General features: G+C 35.7%; 1 long non-coding RNA gene across 1 annotated transcript in view; it reads left to right on the top strand.

Annotated features, from left to right (window-relative positions):
• The first annotated feature begins 3,198 nt into the window (after positions 1-3,198).
• Positions 3,199-5,600, top strand: part of LOC147837706 (uncharacterized) — a 4,438-nt gene continuing 2,036 nt past the window's right edge. The window contains exons 1-3 of the long non-coding RNA XR_015526477.1: positions 3,199-3,268; positions 4,515-4,620; positions 4,746-4,815. This is a non-coding gene — a long non-coding RNA (uncharacterized LOC147837706). The remainder of the gene's footprint in view (positions 3,269-4,514; positions 4,621-4,745; positions 4,816-5,600) is intronic.

Below are 5,600 nucleotides of genomic sequence, written 5' to 3'. Positions count from 1 at the left end.
AATGAATTGGCAGCGTAAGCTTGCACAGGTGTGCCTCATTGCCAATTATCCCAGCATATAAGCACACCTGGAGCAAACGCAATCCTTTTTGCTTCTGAAAAGACTCAAAAAAAAGTGCCAAAAGTGTTTATTTACCTTAGCACTGAACATATCAATGACATACAAATTAGCCATCTATCTGTAAGTTTTGAAACAGGAACTTAAATTTTTCAATTATAATAACAAAAAACTTGTAAACCATATAAAAGAATAAAGTTTCAATTTAGTATTGTTGAAAACTCATCACATTCAACATTTAATCACTCACTCCCTTAGATAGAGATGGGGGTTTTTTAAGGAAAGTTATCATATAACTATAATCTGGTAAAAGCTGGGATCTCTGGGCATGTCCCCTGCAACAGAAAAAAAAACCCTCTCATTTGGGACTGAGGTTTCTGGGACAGAGATATGATTTAGCCAAGGTTGACAGCAGTAGGTAACGTTGTGCATTGTCTTTCCACCACTTGAGAGGACAAGCCATGAGTGAGATCTTTGCAGTACAAGCCAATGTCTACATCAATCTAACAAGTGTGCTGTGTTCTGCAGTTCTCATGACTATTTTTAGTCATATTCCCCGACTTATATTTCACCACAGTCTAGCAGTGCCTGCATACTGTTTTTTTTCTTTGTCTGTCACCTTTTCTCCTTTTTCATATCTTTATAGAAAGAAATCGAAATACTTCCACACATAAGATTTAAAAACCGCTTTAGGTTCGATCATTTCCAGCTCTTTTTCTTCCTCGCTACTAGCAACACACTCCATTTCTGCATTACTGGATCTGTAGTGACAACAGACCGCAAAGGATGATGGCCACGCCTAGGCTGATGGGAATTGTAGTTCCCGCTACCTCCAGTTCGCTTAATTCGCCTAAGCAAACTTTTCTCAGAAATATTGAAAAAAATTACTATTGCGGTATGACGGTATTTACAATATTGTTACATCCCTAATAGTCTGTGTTAGTAAATGCAAGGCTGTTTATGAAATCCAGCCATAACACTATATGACAAAGTTTCAGATAGAGCCTACAGCTAATCAATCTGTCAGATTCTGGAGTGTGTTACAGGTCTAAAGAAATGTATAAATGATAAATTGTCTTAAATAAAACAAATACATTTATAGATATGGAATGTAAGTATTAAAGAATTTCACTCACTTAGGAAATAGTCAACTTTAAAGCATGATTAAATACACACAGCATGCCATATAATCTGATAATTGTAGGAAATAATTCTAAAAGGCAACTGACTGTAAGAAGAAACATTAACCAAAACAAAAATACGATGTATATGCCAAATTTAGCGGCTAATTAGCAGGAATCAGCTGAGGTGATGTATTTACGTCCAGCGAGACCTAGCTGTCACTCAAGTGGCCACACCCTTAATTATGCAGACTTAATATAACCTAATAAAAATTAAACGAATGAGTTATAAAAAAATTCACCCCCTCACAGTTGTCATGAGGGGTAATATTAGCTTTATGAACCTAAACCATCTTTTGTACCAGGCTGTCATTCATTCATTCATTTTCTTTTCAGCTTATACCCTTTATTAATCAGCTGTGTCCTCAGCGGAATAAACCGCCACCTTACGCAAGCACATGTTTTATGCAGCGGATGCCCTTCCAGCTGCTACCCAACACTGGGAAACACCTATACACTCTTCCATACACACTTATACACTACGGCCAATTTAGTTTATTCGTTTCACCTAAACTGCATGTCTTTGGACTGTGGGGGAAACCCACACAAACACAGAGAAAACATACAAACTCCACACAGAGTGCCAGCTGACCCAGCCAAGGCTTGAACCAGGGACCTTCTTGCTGTGAGGTGATTGTGCTACCCAATGGCTTCATGAGGGAGAGCGGGAGTTTGCCGCTTGGTACGAAATGGCCACTAAACTGACAAAATGTAAAATATAGAATATTATAGCATCTGTCTACCTCAGCTAAAAGCATATCTTTTAAATCAGTATTTTGCATAATGTTACCTCAATGGCCCTGTGTTTGTTTTTTCAATGTGAATGTGTCTGATATGTTAAACAACCTTGAGCAATGGAAAGATGCTATTAAAAAAAACTTCTTCTTTTTCTTCTACAATAGCCAAATATCCATGTGAGACCAGGCTGGGAATACACTATAAATATATTTGTAATTGAAGATAAACATCACCATCAAACTGTTTTTTTTTTACACAGAGCATTTTTAATAGCCACAAATAAACGACTTTATTTCTAATAACTTAATCTGCCATATTTCATTAACCTAATTGTATGCAGTTTATGGTTGCCAGGGAATAAAGCAATTTGCCACCTTGATGCAAATTGTCGTTTATGTGCTGTTATAGATGTGCATCATTTTAATGAATGTGCTGTTTTACAAATGCTGTCAATATGGCAGACTCAATCAGGTTTTACGGCTGGAATTATCTAATTCATTATTTTCAGTAATTGCAGTTCTCCCTAGAGCCAAGAGAAACTGTTTAGTTTTATTTGTTAGGTTTATTTTTTTGAGGGGAAACAATGTGTATCACTTTGGCCATAGATGTACATGGAAAACCTGAACCCATCATGTTGTGTGTAGTTGCTGGGTTTTTCTGAGTTGTATCTATCCCAGATAGCAGGCAGTAATCGGCCCGAGCTCGGCTGCCCTCCGGCGCCTCCGGCTCCGACTCGGCATCGGCGAGTGTTATCCGGGCCGAGTGCGGCCCGCAGCTCGCTCGCGCACATGCGGTTGTGATGCGGCTGTAAAGCACTGGCCCGATTCCGGTCAACCATATCCTGGCCAAGATTCGGCTGATGGCAACCGATTAAGTTCTTATTTTATCTAGTAATCTGTTAGCTCCACGTTTAATGATAATTTGAGAAAATATTCATGGTACGATAGCAAAAAAAAAAAACAAAAAGAATATTTAGTGTGGATGGTCGCACTCGCAATGTTTAGACGCAAACAAAACAATATTATTTATAAATAGATTATACATGTCATCTAGAGAAAAACTATGTAAAATTCGCTTATTTTTGAGATAGCACGCTCCTGTGCTGACTGTTTTTTTTTTTAAAGCAGAAGTTGGTTTCATAATAAACACGAGTGACTAAACTCCTGATCCAAACTCCAATCCAGACGGTGGCGGTAATGCTCCAAAAAGCTGGTTATCAACCACCATGGCACGAAGATCACAAGAAGAAAAGTTTGGTTTTTCAAAGACTCACGTAGATTCCGGTCAGAAAGGTAAGCTTTTTACTCCTTGTGTTCTGTATAATTAGCGAATTTAGAGCTTAAAACATTTCCACGGTGTTTGGTTGTAACAGCGTTTAGTAATTTAAAACAGTTTGATACGAAATGTAACTTGCTTTAAGAAACACGACTGGAGCTAATGTATGCTAACGCTAACAGTTACAAACACGTCTGAAAGTTCCTTTTCCTTTTACACAATGTTAGATTGTAACGTGTGTAGTAACTGAAAACTATTTTAATTATTTTAAAGAAACATGAAACGAATTTGTGTGTATGCTAACTTTGCGTTAAAGAAAGTTTCTGTAGACGAATCCATTAACTAACTTGGCAAAACGTGTTTTTTTCCTGATTTAACATTATAAAGTACCGTGGATGTTGAAAAAAATCATTGTACAGGCGTATACTTATCCAACAGTATTAATTCTGTGATTATGTGTAAATAAAAACTAATCGTTTTGGATTAATAAAATATTATTGTTTATCTTGTTTATGCAGTTAGTCACGAAAATGATCGAAACTCGACTGTTTACTATTCTCATTAAATTATCCAAGAGAAATACATTACTATGCACTTTAATTCATATGTGTTAGCCTATGTGAATCAATTATATCTTTTGTTCAAGCTGTAATGGTCAGTTAATGTAAAACTGAACGTCTTAAAGCAGATTTTGATGTTTTTTTTTTTTTTTATGTTATTGACAGTGATAAATTCTGATTTAAATGAATGGGTAACAATATTTGTTGGTTAAGTCTCATTGTTCTTGTTTAACAAAGGTTAGTGAGATCATTTTGCAGCACATCACGACCAAAGAAGTCAATGGCACACTCTTTTGAACGTGAATAGGCATGTTATAGTTGTGTGCTAAAAGTCCATTATAAGCTGTAAACTGCTGATATATTTTCAACATAGATTGAGCTTTTCAGACATTACATTACTAATTGCTTCACAAACAGCTGAAATGGTTTATTGTTATTGGCTTTCATCATCAAACATTTTTCACAATGGTAGGTTAATCTTCATGGGTACAGAATAATGCATGTGCTTGACCATCTTACAAATCTATGTCTCAGATTCATAAGGCTGTCACTCTGCATGAATCTCCGAATAAATCTTGTGCAACCTTCTGTGTACTGATTATTTACACTATAGGTATTATATGCATTAATTAACTTTGATAGTATTTCGGGATTTGAACTTTTCTTTACGGGAGGTTAACAACAATGTGATGTTTTATTATAGATGCATATGAGGAAGCTCGACTCAAACATCCACACGCAACTGTGATTTCTGACTGGTAGACAGATGAGGATGATGATCGCCCGTCATACATCTAAAGACAGAACAGGTTTGTTTGCAATTATTTTAAACACATACTGTCAACATTATGTCATTGATCTATTACAACCTGTGAGTTTTGCCCTGGCACTATACTAAAGTGATGTTTTGTTTTGTAAATTTATCTGATTAAAGGACAGTATAGACACATCTATACCATGATGAAGAAAAATTACTTGGAACAAAGAGGCTGGATAAAAGGCAGGTATGAAGATTTCAGAAATCAAGGCAGCACCACAAGTACCATCACCATCAATGACTATGGCAGAAATCTTAAGACCACCATCAAGATGCACAGATACTGTACATTCCAGTACACCAGGCGTGTCCAAACTACGGCCCGCGGGCCATCTGCGGCCCGCGAGGCTTTTTATAAATATCAATAGAATCTGGCCCGCTATACAAAAATGAATGTAATTCAATAAATAACCACCGGGTGTCGTTATTACATGCATTCAATTAAGCAGCAGTTCTTGTTATGATCTATCTATCTATCTATCTATCTATCTATCTATCTATCTATCTATCTATCTATCTATCTATCTATCTGTCTGTCTACACACAGTTGAAGTCTGAATTATTAGCCCCTCATTGATTTATTTCTTCTTTTTTAAATATTTCCCAAATGATGTTTAACAGAGCAAGAACATTTTTACAGTATGTCTGATAATATTTTTTCTTTTGGAGAAAGACTTGTTTTATTTCGGCTAGAATAAAAAGCGGTTTAAATTTTTTTATGAACCATTTTAAGGTCAAAATTATTAGCCCCTTAAGTCTTCAGAACAAACCATTGTTATAAAATAACTTGCCTAATTAACTTAACTTGACTAGTTAACTTAATTAACCTAGTTAAGCCTTTAAATGTCACTTTAAGCTGTATAGAAGTGTCTTAAAAATATCTAGTCAAATATTATTTACTGTCATCATGGCAAAGATAAAATAAATCAGTTATTAGAAATGAGTTACTAAAACTAATATGTTTAAAAATGT

This window comes from Danio rerio, chromosome 25 (genome assembly GCF_052040795.2).
Source record: "Danio rerio strain M-AB ecotype USA chromosome 25, GRCz13ab, whole genome shotgun sequence".
Lineage (NCBI taxonomy): Eukaryota > Metazoa > Chordata > Actinopteri > Cypriniformes > Danionidae > Danio > Danio rerio.
This window is presented reverse-complemented; position numbering and strand designations above follow the sequence as displayed.